Source organism: Aegilops tauschii, chromosome 7, assembly GCF_002575655.3.
Source record: "Aegilops tauschii subsp. strangulata cultivar AL8/78 chromosome 7, Aet v6.0, whole genome shotgun sequence".
In the NCBI taxonomy this organism is placed as follows: domain Eukaryota; kingdom Viridiplantae; phylum Streptophyta; class Magnoliopsida; order Poales; family Poaceae; genus Aegilops; species Aegilops tauschii.
In genome coordinates, this window is record NC_053041.3 from 150,357 (window position 1) to 175,764 (window position 25,408).

Sequence of the window (25,408 nt, forward strand, 5' to 3'; positions counted from 1 at the left end):
ATTTCAAAAAATTTCCTACGCACACGCGAGATCATGGTGATGCATAGCAACGAGAGGGGAGAGTGTTGTCCACGTACCCTCGTAGACCGACAGCGGAAGCGTTATCACAACGCGGTTGATGTAGTCGTACGTCTTCACGATCCGACCGATCAAGTACCGAACGCACGGCACCTCCGAGTTCAGCACACGTTCAGCTCGATGACGTCCCTCGAACTCCGATCCAGCCGAGTGTTGAGGGAGAGTTTCGTCAGCACGACGGTGTGGTGACGATGATGATGTTCCACCGATGCAGGGCTTCGCCTAAGCTCCGCAACGGTATTATCGAGGTGTAATATGGTGGAGGGGGGCACCGCACACGGCTAAAATATCGTATATCAAGTGTGTAGAGAGGTGCCCCCCTGCCCCCGTATATAAAGGAGCAAGGGGGAGGCCGGCTGCCCTAGGCGCGCCAAGGAGAGGGGTGGAGTCCTCCTCCTAGTAGGAGTAGGACTCCCCTTTCCTAGTCCTACTAGGAAAAGAAGGGGGGAAGGAAAGAGAGGGAGAGGGAAAGGGGGCTGCGCCCCCCTCTCCTAGTCCAACTAGGATTCCTCCTGGGAGGGGGCGCGCCACCTCCTGGCTGCTGCCCTCTCTCTCCCCTCTAGGCCTACTAAGGCCCAATACTTCCCCGGGGGGTTCCGGTAACCCTCCGGCACTCCGGTTAAATCCGAAACTTCTCCGGAACACTTCCCGTGTCCGAGTCGTCCAATATATCAATCTTTATGTCTCGACCATTTCGAGACTCCTCGTCATGTCCGTGATCACATCCGGGACTCCGAACAACCTTCGGTACATCAAAACATATAAACTCATAATATAACTGTCATCGTAACTTTAAGTGTGCGGACCCTACGGGTTCGAGAACTATGTAGACATGACCGAGACACCTCTCCGGTCAATAACCAATAGCGGAACCTGGATGCTCATATTGGTTCCCACATATTCTACGAAGATCTTTATCGGTCAGACCGCATAACAACATACGTTGTTCCCTTTGTCATCGGTATGTTACTTGCCCGAGATTCGATCGTCGGTATCTCGATACCTAGTTCAATCTCGTTACCGGCAAGTCTCTTTACTCGTTCCGTAATACATCATCCCGCAACTAACTCATTAGTCACAATGCTTGCAAGGCTTATAGTGATGTGCATTACTGAGTGGGCCCAGAGATACCTTTCCGACAATCGGAGTGACAAATCGTAATCTCGAAATACGCCAACCCAACAAGTACCATTGGAGACACCTGTAGAGCACCTTTATAATCACCCATTTACGTTGTGATGTTTGGTAGCACACAAAGTGTTCCTCCGGTAAACGGGAGTTGCATAATCTCATAGTCATAGGAACATGTATAGGTCATGAAGAAAGCAATAGCAACATACTAAACGATCGGGTGCTAAGCCAACGGAATGGGTCAAGTCAATCACGTCATTCTCTAATGAGGTGATCCCGTTAATCAAATGACAACTCATGTCTATGGCTAGGAAACATGACCATCTTTGATTAACGAGCTAGTCAAGTAGAGGCATACTAGTGACACTCTGTTTGTCTATGTATTCACACATGTATTATGTTTCCGGTTAATACAATTCTGGCATGAATAATAAACATTTATCATGATATAAGGAAATAAATAATACTTTATTATTGCCTCTAGGGCATATTTCCTTCAGTCTCCCACTTGCACTAGAGTCAATAATCTAGATTACACAGTAATGATTCTCACACCCATGGAGTCTTGGTGCTGATCATGTTTTGCTCGTGGAAGAGGCTTAGTCAACGGGTCTGCAACATTCAGATCCGTATGTATCTTGCAAATTTCTATGTCTCCCACCTGGACTAAATCCCGGATGGAATTGAAGCGTCTTTTGATGTGCTTGGTTCTCTTGTGAAATCTGGATTCCTTTGCTAAGGCAATTGCACCAGTATTGTCACAAAAGATTTTCATTGGTCCCGATGCACTAGGTATGACACCTAGATCGGATATGAACTCCTTCATCCAGACTCCTTCATTTGCTGCTTCCGAAGCAGCTATGTACTTCGCTTCACACGTAGATCCCGCCACGACACTTTGCTTAGAACTGCACCAACTGACAGCTCCACCGTTCAATGTAAATACGTATCCGGTTTGCGATTTAGAATCGTCCGGATCAGTGTCAAAGCTTGCATCAACGTAACCACTTACGATGAGCTCTTTGTCACCTCCATAAACGAGAAACATATCCTTAGTCCTTTTCAGGCATTTCAGGATGTTCTTGACCGCTGTCCAGTGATCCACTCCTGGATTACTTTGGTACCTCCCTGCTAAACTTATAGCAAGGCACACATCAGGTCTGGTACACAACATTGCATACATGATAGAGCCTATGGCTGAAGCATAGGGAACATCTTTCATCTTCTCTCTATCTTCTGCAGTGGTCGGGCATTGAGTCTTACTCAATCTCACACCTTGTAGTACAGGCAAGAACCCTTTCTTTGCTTGATCCATTTTGAACTTCTTCAAAAGTTTGTCAAGGTATGTGCTTTGTGAAAGTCCAATTAAGCGTCTTGATCTATCTCTATAGATCTTAATGCCTAATATATATGCAGCTTCACCGAGGTCTTTCATTGAAAAACTCTTATTCAAGTATCCCTTTATGCTATCCAGAAATTCTATATCATTTCCAATCAGCAATATGTCATCCACATATAATATCAGAAATGCTATCGAGCTCCCACTCACTTTCTTCTAAATACAGGCTTCTCCAAAAGTCTGTATAAAACCAAATGCTTTGATCACACTATCAAAGCGTTTATTCCAACTCCGAGAGTCTTGCACCAGTCCATAAATGGATCCCTGGAGCTTGCACACTTTGTTAGCTCCCTTTGGATCGACAAAACCTTCCGGTTGCATCATATACAACTCTTCTTCCAGGAATCCATTCAGGAATGCAGTTTTGACATCCATTTGCCAAATTTCATAATCATAAAATGCAGCAATAGCTAACATGATTCGGACAGACTTAAGCATCGCTACGGGTGAGAAGGTCTCATCGTAGTCAATCCCTTGAACTTGTCGAAAACCTTTCGCAACAAGTCGAGCTTTATAGACAGTAACATTACCATCAGCGTCAGTCTTCTTCTTGAAGATCCATTTGTTTTCAATGGCTTGCCGACCATCGGGCAAGTCAACCAAAGTCCATACTTTGTTCTCATACATGGATCCCATCTCGGATTTCATGGCTTCAAGCCATTTTGCGGAATCTGGGCTCACCATCGCTTCTTCATAGTTCGTAGGTTCATCATGGTCTAGTAACATGACCTCTAGAACAGGATTACCGTACCACTCTGGTGCGGATCTTGATCTAGTTGACCTACGAGGTTCAGTTATAACTTGATCTGAAGTTTCATGATCATTATCATTAACTTCCTCACTAATTGGGGTAGGTGTCGCAGAAACTGATTTCCGTGATGATCTACTTTCCAATAAGGGAGCAGGTACAGTTACCTCATCAAGTTCTACTTTCCTCCCACTCACATCTTTCGAGAGAAATTCCTTCTCTAGAAAGGATCCATTCCTAGCAACGAATATCTTGCCTTCGGATCTATGATAGAAGGTGTACCCAGCAGTCTCTTTTGGGTATCCAAAGAAGACACATTTCTCCGATTTAGGTTCGAGCTTATCAGGTTGAAGTTTCTTCACATAAGCATCGCAACCCCAAACTTTAAGATACGACAACTTTGGTTTCTTGCCAAACCATAGTTCATAAGGCATCGTCTCAACGGATTTTGATGGTGTCCTATTTAGAGTGAATGCAGCCGTCTCTAAAGCATAACCCCAAAATGATAGCGGTAAATCAGTAGGAGACATCATAGATCATACCATATCTAATAAAGTACGATTACGACGTTCGGACACACCATTACGCTGTGGTGTTCCGGGTGGCATGAGTTGCGAAACTATTCCGCATTGTTTCAAATGTAGGCCAAACTCGTAACTCAAATATTCTCCTCCGCGATCAGATCGTAGGAATTTTATTTTCTTGTTACGATGATTTTCAACTTCACTCTGAAATTCTTTGAACTTTTCAAATGTTTCAGACTTATGTTTCATTAAGTAGATATACCCATATCTGCTCAAATCATCTGTGAAGGTGAGAAAATAACGATATCCGCCACGAGCCTCAATATTCATCGGACCACATACATCTGTATGTATGATTTCCAACAAATCTGTTGCTCTCTCCATAGTTCCGGAGAACGGTGTTTTGGTCATCTTGCCCATGAGGCACGGTTCGCAAGTACCAAGTGATTCAAAATCAAGTGATTCCAAAATTCCATCAGTATGGAGTTTCTTCATGCGCTTTACACCAATATGACCCAAACGGCAGTGCCACAAATAAGTTGCACAGTCATTATCAACTCTGCATCTTTTGGCTTCGACATTATGAATATGTGTATCACTACTATCGAGATTCATTAAAAATTGATCACTCTTCAAGGGTGCATGACCATAAAAGATATTATTCATATAAATAGAACAACCATTATTCTCTGATTTAAATGAATAACCGTCTCGCATTAAACAAGATCCAGATATAATGTTCATGCTCAACGCGGGCACCAAATAACAATTATTTAGGTCTAAAACTAATCCCGAAGATAGATGTAGAGGTAGCGTGCCGACGGCGATCACATCGACTTTGGAACCATTTCCCACGCGCATCATCACCTCGTCCTTAGCCAATCTTCGCTTAATCCGTAGCCCCTGTTTCGAGTTGCAAATATTAGCAACAGAACCAGTATCAAATACCCAGGTGCTACTGCGAGTATTAGTAAGGTACACATCAATAACATGTATATCACATATACCTTTGTTAACCTTGCCATCCTTCTTATCCGCCAAATACTTGGGGCAGTTCCGCTTCCAATGACCAGTCTGCTTACAGTAGAAGCACTCAGTTTCAAGCTTAGGTCCAGACTTGGATTTCTTCTCCTGAACAGCAACTTGCTTGCTGTTCTTCTTGAAGTTCCCTTTCTTCTTCCCTTTTCCCTTTTTCTTGAAACTAGTGGTTTTACTGACCATCAACACTTGATGCTCCTTTTTGATTTCTACCTCCGCTGCCTTTAGCATTGCGAAGAGCTCGGGAATTGTCTTATCCATCCCTTGCATGTTATAGTTCATCACGAAGCTCTTGTAGCTTGGTGGCAGTGATTGAAGAATTCTGTCAATGACGCAATCATCCGGAAGTTGAACTCCCAGTTGAATCAAGTGATTATTATACCTAGACATTCTGAGTATATGCTCACTGACAGAACTATTCTCTTCCATCTTGCAGCTATAGAACTTATTGGAGACTTCATATCTCTCAATCCGGGCATTTGCTTGAAATATTAACTTCAACTCCTAGAACATCTCATATGCTCCATGACGTTCAAAACGTCGTTGAAGACCCGGTTATAAGCCGTAAAGCATGGCACACTGAACTATTGAGTAGTCATCAGCTTTGCTCCGCCAGACGTTCATAACTTCTGGCGTCGCTCTTGCAGGAGGCCTGGCACCTAGCGGTGCTTCTAGGATGTAATTCTTCTGTGGAGCCATGAGGATAATCCTCAAGTTACGGACCCAGTCCGTGTAATTGCTACCATCATCTTTCAACTTAGCTTTCTCAAGGAATGCATTAAAATTCAACGGAACAACAGCACGGGCCATTTATCTACAATTAACATAGACAAGCAAGATACTATCAGGTACTAAGTTCATGATAAATTTAAGTTCAATTAATCATATTACTTAAGAACTCCCACTTAGATAGACATCCCTCTAATCATCTAAGTGATTACGTGATCCAAATCAACTAAACCATGTCCGATTAACACGTGAGATGGAGTAGTTTCAATGGTTAACATCACTATGTCGATCATATCTACTATATGATTCACGCTCGACCTTTCGGTCTCTGTGTTCCGAGGCCATATCTGTATATGCTAGGCTCGTCAAGTTTAACCTGAGTATTCCGCGTGTGCAACTGTTTTGCACCCGTTGTATTTGAACGTAGAGCCTATCACACCCGATTAACACGTGGTGTCTCAGCACGAAGAACTTTTGCAACGGTGCATACTCAGGGAGAACACTTTATCTTGAAATTTTTAGTGAGAGATCATCTTATAATGCTACCGTCAATCAAAGCAAGATAAGATGCATAAAGGATTAACATCACATGCAATCAATATAAGTGATATGATATGGCCATCATCATCTTGTGCTTGTGATCTCCATCTCCGAAGCACCGTCATGATCACCATCGTCACCGGCGCGACACCTTGATCTCCATCGTAGTATTGTTGTCGTCTCGCCAACTTATTGCTTTTACGACTATCGCTACCGCTTAGTGATAAAGTAAAACTATTACATGGCGATTGCATTTCATACAATAAAGCGACAATCATATGGCTCCTGCCAGTTGCCGATAACTCAGTTACAAAACATGATCATCTCATACAGCAAATTATATCACATCATGTCTTGACCATATCACATCACAACATGCCCTGCAAAAACAAGTTAGACGTCCTCTATTTTGTTGTTGCAAGTTTTACGTGGCTGCTACGGGCTTAGCAAGAACCGTTCTTACCTACGCATCAAAACCACAACGATAGTTTGTCAAGTTGTTGCTGTTTTAACCTTCGCAAGGACCGGGCGTAGCCACACTCGGTTCAACTAAAGTGAGAGAGACAGACACCCGCCAGTCACCTTTAAGCAACGAGTGCTCCGAACAGTGAAACCAGTCTCGCGTAAGCGTACGCGTAATGTCGGTCCGGGCCGCTTCATCTCACAATACCGCTGAACCAAAGTATGACATGCTGGTAAGCAGTATGACTTATATCGCCCACAACTCACTTGTGTTCTACTCGTGCATAGCATCAATGCATAAAACCAGGCTCGGATGCCACTGTTGGGAAACGTAGTAATTTCAAAAAAATTCCTACGCACACGCGAGATCATGGTGATGCATAGCAACGAGAGGGGAGACTGTTGTCCACGTACCCTCGTAGACCGACAGCGGTAGCGTTATCACAACGCGGTTGATGCAGTCGTACGTCTTCACGATCCGACCGATCAAGTACCGAACGCATGGCACCTCCGAGTTCAGCACACGTTCAGCTCGATGACGTCCCTCGAACTCCGATCCAGCCGAGTGTTGAGGGAGAGTTTCGTCAGCACGACGGCGTGGTGATGATGATGATGTTCCACCGACGCAGGGCTTCGCCTAAGCTCCGCAACGGTATTATTGAGGTGTAATATGGTGGAGGGGGGCACCGCACACGGCTAAAATATCGTATATCAAGTGTGTAGAGACGTGCCCCCCTGCCCCCGTATATAAAGGAGCAAGGGGGAGGCCGGCTGCCCGAGGCGCGCCCAGGAGAGGGGGGAGTCCTCCTCCTAGTAGGAGTAGGACTCCCCTTTCCTAGTCCTACTAGGAAAAGAAGGGGGGAAGGAAAGAGAGGGAGAGGGAGAGGGAAAGGGGGCTGCGCCCCCCTCTCCTAGTCCAACTAGGATTCCTCCTGGGAGGGGGCGCGCCACCTCCTGGATGCTGCCCTCCCTCTCCCCTCTAGGCCTACTAAGGCCCAATACTTCCCCGGGGGGTTCCGGTAACCCTCCGGCACTCCGGTTAAATCCGAAACTTCTCCGGAACACTTCCGGTGTCCGAATATAGTCGTCCAATATATCAATCTTTATGTCTCGACCATTTTGAGACTCCTCGTCATGTCCGTGATCACATCCGGAACTCCGAACAACCTTCGGTACATCAAAACATATATACTCATAATATAACTGTCATCGTAACTTTAAGCGTGCGGACCCTACGGGTTCGAGAACTATGTAGACATGACCAAGACACCTCTCCGGTCAATAACCAATAGCAGAACCTGGATGCTCATATTGGTTCCCACATATTCTACGAAGATCTTTATCGGTCAGACCGCATAACAATATATGTTGTTCCCTTTGTCATCGGTATGTTACTTGCCCGAGATTCGATCGTCGGTATCTCGATACCTAGTTCAATCTCGTTACCAGCAAGTCTCTTTACTCGTTCCGTAATACATCATCCCGCAACTAACTCATTAGTCACAATGCTTGCAAGGCTTATAGTGATGTGCATTACTGAGTGGGCCCAGAGATACCTTTCCGACAATCGGAGTGACAAATCCTAATCTCGAAATACGCCAACCCAACAAGTACCTTTGGAGACACCTGTAGAGCACCTTTATAATCACCCATTTACGTTGTGACGTTTGGTAGCACACAAAGTGTTACTCCGGTAAACGGGAGTTGCATAATCTCATAGTCATAGGAACATGTATAAGTCATGAAGAAAGCAATAGCAACATACTAAACGATCGGGTGCTAAGCTAACGGAATGGGTCAAGTCAATCACGTCATTCTCTAATGAGGTGATCGCGTTAATCAAATGACAACTCATGTCTATGGCTAGGAAACATAACCGTCTTTGATTAACGAGCTAGTCAAGTAGAGGCATACTAGTGACACTCTGTTTGTCTATGTATTCACACATGTATTATGTTTCCGGTTAATACAATTCTAGCATGAATAAATAAACATTTATCATGATATAAGGAAATAAATAATACTTTATTATTGCCTCTAGGGCATATTTCCTTCACATGGTTCATGTGGTCGAGCCTCATGGGCACCAAACAACGGTTCATGAAGGAAGGAAAGTCGGAGTATTTGGCCATGCTTTTTGGGCATTCGAGCAATGTGTGAGGCCTTTCGAACATTGTAGGCCGGTCATCACAATTGATGGCACGTTCTTGACCGGACAATACAAGGGCACCTTGTTGGTTGCGATAGCAAGTGATGCCAATAACCGGGTGTTGCCATTGGCATTTGCTTTGGTTGAGGTGGAAAACAATGACAACTGGGAGTGGTTTCTGCATCTTTTGAGGACGAAGGTGTTATCCGCTCAAAGGGAAATTTGTGTCATATCGGATCGGAATCAAGGAATTCTTAACGCGGTGGAGATTGACATTCCCGGGCATGCTCCGTTGCACCATCGATGGTGCATGAGGCACTTTTGCTCGAACTTCTATAGGGCATGTGGCCTTAAGGAGTTGGCCGATGATCTTCAAGATTGTTGTCTCGCTTTCTCCGATAAGCGCTTCGCCACTTTGTACAACAAATTGCTCGCACACAAAAAACTTGATCCCGGGGGTCAAGACTTTATCAATAGGCACATTCAATACCGGAACAAGTGGGCACGTGCTTTTGATGAAGATGGCCGGAGATACGGTCAAATGACAAGCAATATGGCCGAATGCTTCAATAGGGTGCTCAAAGGTGCACGTGGATTACCCGTGACGGCAATAGTTCAATACACATTTGACAAGATGAATCGTACTTTGTAAAGTACTCGATGGAAACCGATGCACAGATAGCGGGTGAGAACCCACGGAAGTACAAGTACAAGTTCCCACCCAAAGTTGATAAAAACGGTGGGTTCTTCCAGAATCTCCTCAGCATATGCCGGCTTGCATACCTCCACGCGGGTACTTGCAAGAAACCATGTGAGATAGTTGTTGAACGCGATCGGGCAGTGCTCACGAAGCTGGGCTCGTTTTCCAGCCCTTGCTTGCTCCACACTAAGAGCGAACTGCACGACATACTTGCTGTGATGCTTGGCCCAATCCTTGATCTTCCGCTCCTTTTTCCTATCCAACCTGCAAGTTAGAAACAGGATATTAGCATCATCGAAACCGTCGAGAAGCTGCAAGTGCTCAAGGTTAATTATATCTTACGCGTGTAGCAACTTGTCCGTGTCCTCCCACTCCGGCGGGTGTGGCTGGAACAAACCAAACTGGCGGAACACCCGATGTGGCAGGTGAAACTCAACCGCCCAGTTGCATATCAGTGGGCACCGCATATGCCAGAGATCCCTATCCCTAGTGCACATCGGATTCAGCCTGAACTCCATAGGGTTACCAAAACTCTCTCCTTTTTCATACAGCTCCCATTCCACCTGCAAAATGGGATTGAATGCAAAATTGATATCGAGTTACGATACAAGCATGATAATCACTTATGCAATGTCGGTTCACCTGCTCAGGCGTGATCGCATCCAGCTCGCTCTTGTACAACTTGTACATTACCAGGGATCATCTGTCGTCTCATTTAACACATCCCACTTGTAAGCCCAAGTGGGGATCCGTAGTGGGTCGTCTTTGTCGTCCCAATCCTCGTACTTCATGGTCTTCGGTCGTCCAACCGGCAAACGCTCCCAGCTCCATATGGAAAGTGCGAGCAGACAACCACCAATACCTCCAGTGTGCCTACAACAGGCTTCGTCCAACTGCACATAAAAGAGAACATGGTCAAATTTGCTGCAAGAGCGCATTGTTAATGTATCAATGAAGTGAAAAGGAAACAACTTCATACCTGTCGATACAAGTAAGCCAGTGTCGCCGAACCCCAACTCCCTTTGCTATCGAAGACGGTCAACGCCTTTAGCCACATCCATGGAGCATTCTTGCCTGTGCCATCAGCAAACATAGTCCTGGATATCACGTACCACATGTAGACACGAGCATATGTCTTCACCATGTCCTCATTAGCATCCTCAGGGCAAGTACGGAAGTTCGATGATATCCACGTGAAAGTAGCGCCCGTTGTGACTCTTTCCTTCTTCTTATCTTCTACTTCTGGTTCCCGAGGCTCCGGAGAAACCATACCGATAAGGGCATGCGCATCTGCGCGCGCCACCCATCAGAATCGGTGTTCATACATAAAGGATTGCCATCGATAGGAAGACCGGTGATCATAGCAATATCCTGCAGCGTCACGGTCATCTCCCCGGTCCGAAGATGGAAAGTGTGTGTCTCCGGCCTCCAATGATCAATAAGCGCGGTGAGTGCTGCAGCATTGTTGGGTGGCGTCGACCGGCGGACCAACTGAATGAAAGGGAGAAGTCCTGCCTCCCTTACATATGGTGTGTACCGCTCATCATAGCGCATCCATCCAAGGGTGACCCCGTGAGCCCGAAGCTTCAGAGGTGCAAGCTCCTACAAACAAACAAATCATAACATTACATATGGGGCATTTGTGTTTGAAAAAAAAATACGAATTCATAACAGCGGCCACTTTCAGTATTACCCGCTGCTCCACCGACATAGCGTACGACCGGTGTTGTTTGTCCCAATGATCATCGAGAAGCCAAACCATCCTAACAATTTCAACAAAGCATTCTTGTCAACACAATTATCTTTTCAATTAAAAAAAACTAAAGTAGGCCTACTACATGCAAGATTCAAAGCATATGTATCCAAAGCATTTTTCTCAATACGAGTATAATTTCAGTACAAATAAACTAAACTAGGCCTACTTCATACAAATAACTTTTCCATAGAAATAACATGTCAATCTATGTATCCAACCATATCTTTTCAATAAAATAAAATAAACTAGGGTTCCACAAATCAAACAAACAAGGGTTGTAATACATGCAAAATTCTAATACATGCAAGATTCAAATCTAATCAAATCAAACAAGGATTCCCCAAATCTTCGAAATACCATATTTTGTATGGATAGAAAGAAGGGGATCGGAGGAGAGTACCTTCTAGGATGGATTGGTGAAGAAATGCAGAGACCAAATCGTCGGATCTGAAGGATTTGGGAGAGGGGATTGAGAGGGGGAGAGGAGGAAGCCGCCGGCGCTGTTCTGTAACTCCTGGAACGAATGGGTGGGGTGGGGGAGGGGGAGCGGGCGGCTTTCATCTAAGTCACAGTGCAGCGCCTAAGGGCTAGGCGCTGCACTTTACATGTGTGGCGCCTACCTCGTAGGCGCTGCACTGCAGGGTCCGGGGCCCAGGGCTGCCACGGTGGACTGGAGTGCAACGCCCCCGAGCTAGGCGCTGCACCGTTGGGTGTGGCGCCGGCGTGGCGGGCGCTGCACAAAAAGGTCAGAGGAGTGAAATAGTTTCACGGGCAGTTCATTCTGTGAATTGATTTCGTCCCGAGGTTAAAATTGTCAAGTTTGCCATGCGACTCGGCTTAATGCATTCATGTTTCTTTTTTTTTTTGAGGGAAGGTGCGACTCGGCTTAATGCATTCATGCACTCATATTGCTAGGCGAAGTAGCGAGGCCGGCAGGTTGTACGTGGGCCGTTTCTGATAGTTTTCTTACAGAGGATGGCCAGTTTTTTTTTAGTTTCTCAGACAGAGAAAAAAGAAAGAGAGACTCTGATAGTTTTCTTACAGAGGATGGCCAGTTTTTTATTTTCTCAGACAGAGAAAAAAGAAAGAGCGACTCCGCTGGGGATCGAACCCAGAATCTCTGGTTTCGTAGACCAGCGCCTTATCCATTGGGCCACGGGGTCATGGTTGCTGTTTTTACTTTTTGTTCCTTATATCTCCTTTTTCGTTTTTGGGAGGCTTGTTTAGACAAAGCTTTGTTGACAATGAGACTAGACTAAGCGATGCTTGTCTCTCCAACAAAGTACCGATGAGGCATGCGGGTTATTTTTTTTCGCTCCGTCCCAACCTTAACCTTAGAGCAAATCTAACCGATCGCCTATAACCGAGTGGAGGAGTAAAAAATCGATTTTACTACTCAAATCGATACCGACCCCATCTTCTATAGTCGTTAGTGAGCCGCCAAGGCCGTTTCTATTTTTATTCCACCACTCGGGCCTAGACAAAAAACTCTCCTTCCCTCCGCTGCCTCCCCCGCACCACTCCCACGCCGCATCTACGCCAACGCCGTCCTCCCTCCCCCCCTCGCTGGCCAGTGCAGACGCTCCATAGGCTCCGCCGTGGTCCTTGACCACCCAAATTTGTGCCTCTCTCACCCCGTCGTCGGCGCACAAACTGTAGATCTGCGACTGCCGCCGGCGACAGGACCTTTGCCATGTATTGGCCGGGTACCGGACCGCACAGCACCAGGAACCCCTCCACGCCGCATGCAAGTATTGACTCCGCCTTTAGCCACTCAGATCTCCCGTCGGCGGTTCATGGGCAAAGACATGTCCGGCCGTCGCCCGGGCTCGACGCTAGCCCAACATTTCCTCGTCTCCCCGTTGCCGGTCATAAAGTGCGACGACCGCCCCCGAAAGGTGTTGCGCTGAGTTTCCACCACGTCTGAACATCCCGGATAGATGTTCTTTAAGTGCAAGAAAGATGGGGTATGTGCTTTTTTCGATTCGATTGTTCACCGGATTCGGCGCAATTTCGGCAGCTCATTATTTTCTCAAATTTGTGTGTAGGATGGATGCAAATTTTGGTATTGAGAAGAAGATTACATCTATCTACTGATAGCACGAAATTTGGTAGATGTTCGTGCACTCTGAAGGAAATATGCCCTAGAGGCAACAATAAAGTTGTTATTTATATTTCCTTATATCATAATAAATGTTTATTATTCATGCTAGAATTGTATTAACCGGAAACTTAGTACATGTGTGAATACATAGACAAACAGAGTGTCACTAGTATGCCTCTACTTGACTAGCTCGTTGAATCAAAGATGGTTAAGTTTCCTAGTCATAGACATGAGTTGTCATTTGATTAACGGGATCACATCATTAGAGAATGATGTCATTGACTTGACCCATTCCGTTAGCCTAGCACATGATCGTTAAGTATATTGATATTGCTTTCTTCATGACTTATACATGTTCCTATGACTATGAGATTATGCAACTCCCGAATACCGGAGGAACAATTTGTGTGCTACCAAACATCACAACGTAACTGGGTGATTATAAAGGTGCTCTACAGGTGTCTCCGATGGTACTTGTTGAGTTGCGTAGATCCAGACTAGGATTTGTCACTCCTATTGTCGAAGATGTATCTCTGGGCCCTCTCGGTAATGCACATCACTATAAGCCTTGCAGCAATGTGACTAATGAGTTAGTTGCGGGATGATGCATTACGGAACGAGTAAAGAGACTTGCCGGTAACGAGATTGAACTAGGTATTGAGATACCGACGATCGAATCTCGGGCAAGTAACATACCGATGACAAAGGGAACAACGTATACCGTTATGTGGTTTGACCGATAAAGATCTTCGTAGAATATGTGGGAGCCAATATGAGCATCCAGGTTCCGCTATTTGTTATTGACCGGAGACGTGTCTCGGTCATGTCTACATAGTTCTCGAACCCGTAGGGTCCGCATGCTTAACGTTCGGTGACGATCGGTATTATGAGTTTATGTGTTTTGATGTACCAAAGGTAGTTCGGAGTCCCGGATATGATCACGGACATGACGAGGAGTCTCGAAATAGTCGAGACATAAAGATCGATATATTGGATGGCTATATTTGGACATTGGAAAGGTTTCGAGAGAGTTCGGGCATATACCGGAGTACCGGGGGGTTACCGGAACCCCTCGGGGAGTCAATCGGCCTTAATGGGCCATAGTGGAAAGGAGGAGGAGGCGGCCAAGGTGGGGGCGCCCCCCCCCCCCCCCGGGACAAAAGGGGTCATTGATCCCGGTTGGCGCCACGAACCGGTACCAATGCCCTGGATATATAAGCAAACACTTAGCAGTTTCGACCAAATCCATCACTTCTTCACCCCCGACGCCCCTGCTCCTCCTCGTCGTCGCCGGCCGACGCCCCTGCTTCACGTTGGCATCACCGCCGCCACCGACGCCATCAGGCTGCTCGACGTCGCCGTCGCCGCCGCCACCGACGCCGTCAGGTTGCTCAACGTCGCCGCCGCCGCCGCTTTCGCCCTCTGCCCCGACGCCCCTGCTCCTCCTCGTCGTCGCCGGCCGACGCCCCTGCTTCACGTTGCCGTCGCCGCTGCCACCGACGCCATCAGGCTGCTCGACGTCGCCGTCGCCGCCACCGTCAGGCTGCTCAACGTCGCCGCCGCCGCCGCTTTCGCCCTCTGCCCCGACGCCCCTGCTCCTCCGAGTCGCCGTCGCCGCCCTCTGCCGTCGCCGTCGCCCCTACTCCACCGTGCCCCGCCGCCCCCTGTGAGCACCAGCCTGCTCCCGCGCCCCTCCCCTGTCCGGCGCCGGTGTGCCCCGCCCCGCCGGCGCCGGCGCCGGCCCCTCTGCCATGCCCCTCCGCCCCTGCCCTTAGATGTTTTTACATGTTTTTAGATTATTTTAGTTTAGGTTTAGTTTAGTTTTAAGATTAGGAATTTTTTTACATGTTTTTAGATGTTTTTAGATGTTTTTTAGATGTTGTAATTTGTTCCTAAAAATTGTGCACTTTTGTATAGAAACTTTATTTTTTTCATATGTACAAAAATGTAGAGTGAAAACGAAAACAAACATATAAGAAAAAACAGAGGAAAAAATGAAGAAGGAAAAGAAAACCGCTCGGCCCGGCCACCACTGCATTTTCATAAAGTGTTTCCACCGAGTCCACGTCGCACCGATCGAGCACCCGCGGCGAAGCAAGTCTTTTTTTGAGGTAGTTCTTCGTTAAAGTGAGGGGGGATGTCGGACATTACATGAGGCAGGGGGGGCGTCGGACATGACATGAGGGGGGGCGTCGGAAAAAATAAGAAGAGGAAGAAGAAGAAAAAAAAGAAATCTTCCACTCCTCTATTCCTTCTTGTTCTCCTCTTTTTTTTCTTCTTTTTTTTTACCGGGAATGAGGGTGTCGAGGATCGCCGAGCAGTCGAGGGTCGGGAACTAGGGCGGAGGGTCAAGGGTCACCGAGGGGTCGAGGGTCGTCGAGGGTTCGAGGTGCGAGGGTCGTCGAGGGGTCGAGGGTCGAGGAACGCCGAGGGGTTTTGTTGAATCCTTTGACACTAGCTAGACAAACGTGAAGCGTTTCCGAGGCCACCCCAAACCCGGGAGAAGCTAGGTCTACATTTGCCACTAATATATCCACCTGCTTCATGTTTAGAAAAGTGTATATATGTATGTATGTTCTCTGTGTATATATGTTCATATATGAAAAAGTTAGATTTTTAGAAAAGTGAGCACCCCCTCTCGACCGTGACAACTTATACCACGGGAGCACCCCCCCCCCCCCCCCCCGGCCCTCTCGCTCGACCAAAACTCTCGAGGACACCCAAACCCTAGAAAAAAACGATGTCGGTCTCCTACCCCCTCCCGCCACGCCCCTACCCTTGAAGCGTTGCCGAGGCCACCCCAAACCCGGAATAAGCTAGGTCTACGTTTGCACTAATATATCCACCTGCTGTCATGTTTGTGTAATAATTGCCATGTTGTAATATTTGCAGAAACAATGGAGCACGGACGAGACGAGGAACCAGAAGAGGTGTTGGGGGACATAATCTTAGCCGGAGGTGATGTCTTGTCGTATCTTAACGACAATGATGGTCTGGAAGAACAGGGTGAAGAAGCAGGCTACGGTGATCGAAGAGTGGAGGAGGAAAGACATGATTATGATGGCTCCGATGACCCAATGCTGGTGCAAGAAGGAGCCCGTGGTGACGGCTCTGGTGACCGAACAGAGTCCGGCCAGGTAAATATATTAGTTAAGCCTGTGCTGACTAGCTAATTGATGCATTCATTGTTTTGGTATGTACACATATTAATTAACTCTCGTCTTTCTTCTTTTTTCGAGCCCTCCGGATCGAGCACAACTTCGGTAAAGAGACGAGGCCCGAAGAGAAAGTTGCGCTCGGATGAAAGTTTTGAGATCACAGCAATCGCGCACGACGGCCAACCGATTGAACCCATCCAGACAAAGGAAGCATTTGCTGCTCAGTGCGGGGTTCTTGTTAGGGACAAGATCCCGATCAGCATCCACCAATGGTATAAGCCTAAGAAGGAAGACCCTGAGGTGTCTTATGTCAATGATATGCAGAAAGATGATCTTTGGACTGAGCTAAAGGCAAATTTCACCCTACCGCCAGAGGAGGATCCGGAGAAGCCAGTTAAAGAGCAATTAATCAAGTCTCATGCTCTTAAGAAGATGGCAGACCTATTCAGGAGGTGGAAGAATGAGCTGAAAACGTTTGTCGACAAAGAAGAGACACCGGAATTCATCGGCCGGTATGAGAAGATCAGAGATCACTGGCCCGCATTTGTGGCCCACAAGACATCAGAAAAGAGTAAGAAGATGTCAGCAACAAACAAGAAGAATGCTGCGAAGAAGAAGCTTCACCATCGCACGGGATCAGGTGGCTACCTCAAAGCCTGGCCTAAGTGGGCCAAGGCTGAGAATGATCTGCTTGATAAAGGGATCGAACCAGAGACAATGAACTGGCCAAACCGTTGTCAGACTTGGTTCTTCGGGGCTGGCGGAAAATTGGACCCTGTATCAGGGAGGTGCGTTTGGACGGACGAGCTTTTGAGAATACCAGTCAAGAGGCTTCAGCACTATATCGATGCAGCGCAGCAAGGGACGTTCGTTCCAGACAGAGAGAACGACGAGCTCACAATGGCCCTCGGAAATCCTGAGCACCCTGGACGGACACGAGGCACGCCAGGCTCCGTTCCGTGGAAGGCTGGTTTTCCGGACGCAGGCGGTTACAAAAGCCAGGAGAGGAGGAAAAAATTGGAGCAGACCCAAATTCAGAAGCTGCACGAAAGAGTTCAAGCGCTAGAGGAACGAGACGGCAATCGACGTGCCGAAACTACCCCCGAAGCTACCCCACCATCTCAGCGGAGAAGCAGCGTGGCTTCCACCGAGCTGCTTCAGCCGGAGCATGTCTTGAAGGCTCCTGCTAGCTACCCCGTGGATGCTATCACGGAGTCTCAACATTGCCACCTTATGACGCAATGGCAGAACTTCAAAGTCAAGGCGGCTGTTGGCTTTGTTTTACCTCCTGAACCCGGCGCAACCTACCACTGCCGGCCGATTCCAAAAGGATATGCCAGGGTGATGGTGGATGAAATAACGGAGGCATTTGAGGACCTCCAGCTTAACCACCCTACCGGTGAAGGGGAGACTCGGCTGGGTTCTGCTCTGAAGACTCCATGCCTATGGCGGAAGGAGCTCATCAACCTTCCGAACTGGACGCCTCCGGCGAGTAAGGGCACTCCGCCTCCTCCTCCGGCGAGTGATCAGGGCACTCAGCCTCCTTCTGCGGTGCGTGGCGGCACTCCGCCTCCTCCTCCGGCGAGTGATCAGGGCACTCAGCCTAATTCTCCGGCACGTGGCGGCACTCCGCCTCCTTCTCCGCCTGCGCCGGCGCGCCAGAGCAGCCAGCCTCCTCCTTCTCCGCCTCGTCAGCAAGGGCCGAAGAGACCCGGCGCCGCTCCGGCTGCTCCGGCGCGTCGTAGTCCTTATCCTCCGCCTCGTAAGCAAGGAAAGAAGACAGCCGCAGCCGCTCCGTCTGCTCTGCCGGTGTCTAGCAGTACAGCCAGAGGCGGGAGGCAATACAGATTCGGTCCTTCTCTGAAGACTCCAGAGAAGTTACCATACGAGAGGACCGAGGAGGAAACCACGAAGATCGTGCGAGCCGAAGTGACGAACTTCTTTGAAGGGGTGAAAGCAAATAAACATCCACCTCCGGAGGAGAAGGTAGATCCGGTGAAAGCGAAGCGCTCTCTGGCTGCCCTGACAAAACCACCAAAGTCTCCGCCGAAAGGCAACTATGAGCGCATTATTGCAAAGACATTTGCCGAAGCGGAGCGGTCGGGAAGTACTGTCAGTGATCAAAGGTTAAAAGAACGACGAGCTGGGAAAAAATTGCCCAGCTCGGCGAACAAGCGAACCAATCGTGCCCCCGCTCAAGGTGTCTAGCGACATCGTCGCTAATGATCCGAGGATGGTGCCCGGTTATAGCAATCTTGGAGATTACCTGCCCGACGATGTACATTATGATATCTTGGAGGTGGACGAACACAAATACCATTACGGGAAGCCTCTCGTCAAAGATGAAAGATCTCTAACAACGATGATGCGAAGATTACATGATTAGTACATGAAAACCTGCAGAGAGTCTGGGGGGGAATACTTTGGCGCTGAGAGTTAAACCGGAGCATGACCTCGTTGGAATTGAACTGTTGAATGTTCCATTTGAGGAGTTCTTCCAGTTTTTCAATCAAAAGGCCCTCGATAAATCAACGATCACTTGCTACTGTCTGTAAGTAGTACTACTTCTGTCATTAAGTCTCTCTATATAGGTCAGCTCTTCCATTGCATGTATTTATAATTATCCTCACTATATTATGCAGATTGAAGATCGCCGAATTGAAGAAAAGATAAATCGGTGATATTGGGTTCATTAACACAAATCTCATAGATGCAACCGAGGTTAAATATCATGTCGAAAATACAGAGGCCAACTTGCTACGATCGTTAGTAATAAATGAAAACAAAGATATAATACTCTTTCCTTACAACTTCAAGTGAGTGTTACTGTCTTGTGCATATTCGGTCTCCCTTATTAGTCCAGATTATAGTAATGTAATTGATGACTTACGCATGCGTGCGTAGCTTCCACTATATTCTCCTAGAGATTAAGCTTGAGCAGGGAGTAGTAACCGTCTTAGACTCGAGACGAAAAGATCCCCAGGACTATGCGGACATGACTCAAATGCTCGAGAAGTAAGTTAAATCGATCATTATCCACCATATCAGCAACTTTGTTCATTTCCTGATATCAAGTAATTGTTTTCTTTGTCTGGCAGGGTTTGGAGAAAATTCACCAAAAAAGCTCCGGGACTGCCTAAGAAGCTGCAATTTAAACACCCGAAAGTAAGTACTATAGCAGCATGTTCCGCGCATCTCCTAGTGATTCAAGCGCTAGTTTCATCAATACCATTTAGCATGCTTGCTTATCAGTTTGATTGACCTCTATTTCTTGTAAAGTGGTTGTGGCAGGAACCCGGGAATAATTACTGTGGATACTACGTTTGCGAGTCCATCCGCTACACGACCTGTGAGTGGGGCTACTCTGACGAACAATATGAAGTGCGTAAGCAATAATATTCACAATTTTATTTTATTACCATCATTTGTGTTGAGTTTCATTTATTCATATATATATATATATATGTATTGACCCCCTTCTTCAAATTAGATCTTTCGGATGCGGGATGAACTCCTAGCACCAGATCGTATGCAAGCAATTCAAGAGGAATTGGCGGCATTCTTCCTTGACCACGTGATCGCTGAAAACGGAGAATACTATGTGGACCCTGTGTTCTTAAAATTTAATTAGGAGATTATATTGTAAGAGATAATTATTGTATATATGTAGCCGGTAGTGTCGGATAGATATACGAGAGCTTGTTGTTCGACCAATCTCTCGGAGAAGGAGAGGTGGTCGATATCACTTCTCTCTGTATGCATATGTTCATGAAGATCTTCTGTTTCCTTCATTTGATTACTACCTAGCGTGTCTAGTCCTCTCCATACGTATATAGTACGTAGCGTCGACCAAGCACGGAGATAAGAGAGGACACTTCTCTCTATTAGTTAGCTAGCTAAAAAACAAAAAACCGCAGCACCTGAAATGCTGACGTGTGGATGCCTATTGGTCCCGGTTAGTGCCACCAACCGGGACCAAAGGCCCTCCTGCCTGGGCTCGTAGCACCGGCCACGTGGAGGCCCATCTGTCTCGGTTCGTGTAAGAACCGGGACTAAAGGGTTAGGGCATTAGTAACTACCCTTTAGTCCCGGTTCAAAAACCGGGACAAAAGGCCCTTACCAACCGGGACAATAGGCCCTTTTTCTACTAGTGAAGAAGAAGACTGACGCTGATGGTAATGTTACTGTCTACAAAGCTGGACTTGTTGCGGAAGGTTTTCGACAAGTTCAAGGAGTTGACTACGATGAGACATTCTCACCCGTAGCGATGGTTAAGTTCGTCCGAATCATGTTAGCAATTTATGATTATGAAATTTGGCAAATGGATGTAAAGACTGCATTCCTGAATAGATTTCTGGAAGAAGAGTTGTATATGATGCAACCTGAAGATTTTATCGATCCAAAGGATGCTAACAAAGTGTGCAAGCTCCAGCGATCCATTTATGGACTGGTGCAAGCATCTCGGAGTTGGAGTAAACGTTTTGATAATGTGATCAAAGCATATTGTTTTATATAGACTTTTGGAGAAGCCTGTATTTACAAGAAAGTGAGTGGGAGCTCTGTAGCATTTCCAATATTATATGTGGATGACATATTGTTGATTCGAAATGATGTAGAATTTCTGGATAGCACAAAAGGATACTTGAACAAGAGTTTTTCAATGAAAGACCTCGGTGAAGCTGCTTATATATTAGGCATCAAGATCTATAGAGATAGATCAAGACGCTTAATTGGACTTTCACAAAGCACATACCTTGATAAAGTTTTGAAGAAGTTCAAAATGGATCAAGCAAAGAAAGAGTTCTTGCCTGTGTTACAAGGTGTGAAGTTGAGTCAGACTCAATGCCTGACCACTGCAGAAGATAGAGAGAAAATGAAAGGTGTTCCTTATGCTTCAGCGGCTCTATCATGTATGCAATGCTGTGTACCAGACCTGATGTGTGCCTTGCTATTAGTTTAGAAGGGAGGTACCAAAGTAATCCAAGAGTGGATCACTGGACAGCGGTCAAGAACATCCTGAAATACCTGAAAAGGACTAAGGATATGTTTCTCGTTTATGGAGGTGACAAAGAGCTCGTCGTAAATGGTTACATCGATGCAAGCTTTGACACTGATCCAGATGACTCTAAGTCACAGACCGGATACGTATTTATATTGAACGGTGGAGCTGTCAGTTGGTGCAGTTCTAAGCAAAGCGTCTGGCAGGATCTACATGTGAAGCAGAGTACATAGCTGCTTCAGAAGCAGCAAATGAAGGAGTCTGGATGAAGGAGTTCATATCCGATCTAGGTGTCATACCTAGTGCATCGGGTCCAATGAAAATCTTTTGTGACAATACTGGTGCAATTGCCTTGGCAAAAAAATCCAGATTTCACAATTGAACCAAGCACATCAAGAGACGCTTCAATTCCATCCGCGATCAAGTCAAGGAGGGAGACATAGAGATTTGCAAGATACATACGGATCTGAATGTTGTAGACCCGTTGACTAAGCCTCTCTCACGAGCAAAACATGATCAGCACCAAGACTCCATGGGTGTTAGAATTATTATGTAATCTAGATTATTGACTCTAGTGCAAGTGGGAGACTGGAGGAAATATGCCCTAGAGGCAATAATAAAGTTGTTATTTATATTTCCTTATATCATGATAAATGTTTATTATTCATGCTAGAATTGTATTAACCGGAAACTTAGTACATGTGTGAATACATAGACAAACAGAGTGTCACTAGTAAGCCTCTACTTGACTAGCTCGTTGAATCAAAGATGGTTAAGTTTCCTAGCCATAGACATGAGTTGTCATTTGATTAACGGGGATCACATCATTAGAGAATGATGTGATTAACTTGACCCATTCCGTTAGCCTAGAACTTGATCATTTAGTATATTGCTATTGCTTTCTTCATGACTTATACATGTTCCTATGACTATGAGATTATGCAACTCCCGAATACCGGAGGAACACTTTGTGTGCTACCAAACGTCACAACGTAACTGGGTGATTATAAAGGTGCTCTACAGGTGTCTCCGATGGTACTTGTTGAGTTGGCATAGATCGAGATTATGATTTGTCACTCCGATTGTCGGAGAGGTATCTCTGGGCCCTCTTGGTAATGCACATCACTATAAGCCTTGCAAGCAATGTGACTAATGAGTTAGTTGCGGGATGATGCATTATGGAACGAGTAAAGAGACTTGCCGGTAACGAGATTGAACTAGGTATTGAGATACCGACGATCGAATCTCGGGCAAGTAACATACCGTTAACGAGATTGAACAACATATATCGTTATGCGGTTTGATCGATAAAGATCTTCGTAGAATATGTGGGAGTCAATATGAACATCCAGGTTCCGCTATTGGTTATTGACCGGAGACGTGTCTCGGTCATGTCTACATAGTTCTCGAACTCGTAGGGTCCGCACGCTTAACGTTTGGTGACGATCGGTATTACGAGTTTATGTGTTTTGATGTACCGAAGGTAGTTCGGAGTCCCGGATATGATCACGGACATGACGAGGAGTCTCGAAATAGTCGAGACATAAAGATCGATATATTGGATGACTATGTTTGGACATCGGAAAGGTTTCGAGAGAGTTCGGGCATATACCGGAGTACCGGAGGGTTACCGGAACCCCCCGGGGAGTCAATGGGCCTTAATGGGCCGTAGTGGAAAGGAGGAGGAGGCGGCCAAGGTGGGGCGCCCCCCCAAGCCCAATCCGAATTGGGAGGGGGGCCGGGCCCCCTTTCCTTCTCTTCTTCTTCCCCTTCCTTCCCTCTCCTACTCGAACTACGAAAGGGGGAATCCTACTCCCACCGGGAGTAGGACCCCCCCCCCCTTGTGCACGCCTAGGAGGTCGGCCCTCTCCCCCTCCTCCACTCCTTTATATACGGGGGAGGGGGGCACCCCATAGACACACAAGTTGATCATTGATCTCTTAGCCGTGTGCGGTGCCCCCCTCCACGATAATCCACCTCGGTCATATCGTTGCAGTGCTTAGGCGAAGCCTTGCGCCGGTAGCTTCATCATCACCGTCATCACGCTGTCGTGCTGACGAAGCTCTCCCTCGACACTCTGCTGGATCGTGAGTTCGTGGGACGTCACCGAGCCGAACGTGTGTAGATCGCGGAGGTGCCATACTTTCAGTACTAGGGTCGGTCGATCGGGAACACGTACAACTACATCAACCGCGTTGTCATAACGCTTCCGCTTATGGTCTACGAGGGTACGTGGACAACACTGCCCCCTCTCGTTGCTATGCATCACCATGATCTTGCGTGTGCGTAGGATTTTTTTTTTTTGAAATTACTACGTTCCCCAACACACTCGTTGCTAGAATAGAGGCTATAAATGAGACTAGATGCGAAGCAACATCGAATTTGTCGGAATTGAAGAAGAAAGAAGTGTGCATGCTCGAGACCAATAGAGAGAATCAACAATGAAGACACAAAAAAAATTAATCCAACTAGTGGGAGTAGTTATCAAAGTTGGATATCTTTCAAAGTGTCTAATTGTTGTTCTTATTTTCTTTGGTTTTGTTCCCGTAGCGAAGAATTGATGAAATATGTACTCCAATATATCAAAATATCGTTGGATGAAATAAAGAAGCAATGAAATGTGTTTCGGCAGCCGAAAATGAAATGCAAATGATTTTTTTTTTACTTTGTTATATATAAGGGTTCGGCTAGGTCTGGCGGAAATTTAGTAGAGTAAAAATATCCCACTAAGGGTTTACTCCGCCAGATCCTCCGTTATGTATAGGGACCGGTTAGAGTTGCCCTTACGTTTGCTTTGGTCCATAGGATTCATGAAAAGGCTTCAGGGTCAACTCAGCTTTGGCTCCAAGCCTGCAAGCATTCCAAACTGCAGAAGGATTGATTTCCCAAGTCAAAAATAATTTGGAACCAAAAGTGGTGTCCTAGTTGGCAACCATCTATTTGAAAATACAAAATATGAATTCTTATGATAATAGTATTTGCCAATTTGTGCCACCCCAATGCATCATAGTCAGTTATGTATGTTTCATCTCCTGAAAAGGGAATCGTTATTGCCCAAAACAAAGGAAATGTCAGAAAAATGTTTTGTGTGCTAAAAATAAAGAATGGCTGAAATGAAAATAAGAATGGAAGTTGGAGGTGCGGGGAATCGAACCCCGTGCCTCTCGCATGCGAAGCGAGCGCTCTACCATATGAGCTACACCCCCAATGTGCATGCTATCTCGGGACGCGTGATCAATTACTAATTAGGTTTGTTCAATTGCTAATTTAATGTTGTAATCAGTTGGAGCAGCAGGTCCTAATTCCACTCTTTTCTCTTTCTTCATTCGGCTTATGTTTTCCTCTTATAAGCTTTTTTGCCCGTTACCTGACCAATAACTAGCAAATTGCAAAATACAATCATAACAATTCTTATTTCCATGCTCGAAAAGAAAAGAAAACCCCAGATCCTTGTGTCCAAATATATAGACCCGGGTCGCCCAACTAGAACGCCTTTGTTATCTTGGTTGCCGAATATTTCGAGACAAAACTACAATGGAGTTGCTAAAATAGTGATTCACCCTTCTGAGTTTAGATATTGACCGCGCCTTCTTCTGAGCCTCAAGCCTTTCTTGAATCTCATGGACCGAAGCAAACGTAAGCTTGGGGCGGAGCCATACCGCGCAAGCATCGTTGTAGCTCAATCTAATTGGCATCCACTTGACAAGCTCGCTCTCGTCGTCCACAAAATTGTATCTAAACACGCTGCCCTCAAAGGCAAAGTAGGCACTGCTGCTGCTGTTGCCTGCATTATCCAGCAACTGAGCGGAGAAACTAGCCGGAGAGCCGAGGAACAAGATGCGGTTGCCAAGGCTCTGTCCATCCTTGGCGACCCACCGCATCTCGCCGCTGCC

At 46.5% G+C, this 25,408-nt stretch overlaps 1 long non-coding RNA gene and 2 other non-coding genes across 3 annotated transcripts; all 3 read right to left on the reverse strand.

Moving 5' to 3' along the window:
• Window positions 1–9,845: 9,845 nt before the first annotated feature.
• LOC123494789 (uncharacterized) lies at window positions 9,846–11,755 on the reverse strand. The gene is made up of 4 exons (XR_012188728.1): window positions 11,655–11,755; window positions 11,192–11,261; window positions 10,478–11,100; window positions 9,846–10,391 (listed from the first exon to the last, which is right to left on the reverse strand). It is a non-coding gene; the product is annotated as an uncharacterized lncRNA (long non-coding RNA).
• Window positions 11,756–12,344: 589 nt separating this feature from the next.
• Window positions 12,345–12,417, reverse strand: TRNAR-ACG (transfer RNA arginine (anticodon ACG)). Its single transcript has one exon. It is a non-coding gene; the product is annotated as a tRNA-Arg (tRNA).
• Window positions 12,418–24,648: 12,231 nt separating this feature from the next.
• On the reverse strand, window positions 24,649–24,721 carry TRNAA-CGC (transfer RNA alanine (anticodon CGC)). Its single transcript has one exon. It is a non-coding gene; the product is annotated as a tRNA-Ala (tRNA).
• Between the last annotated feature and the right edge of the window lie 687 nt (window positions 24,722–25,408).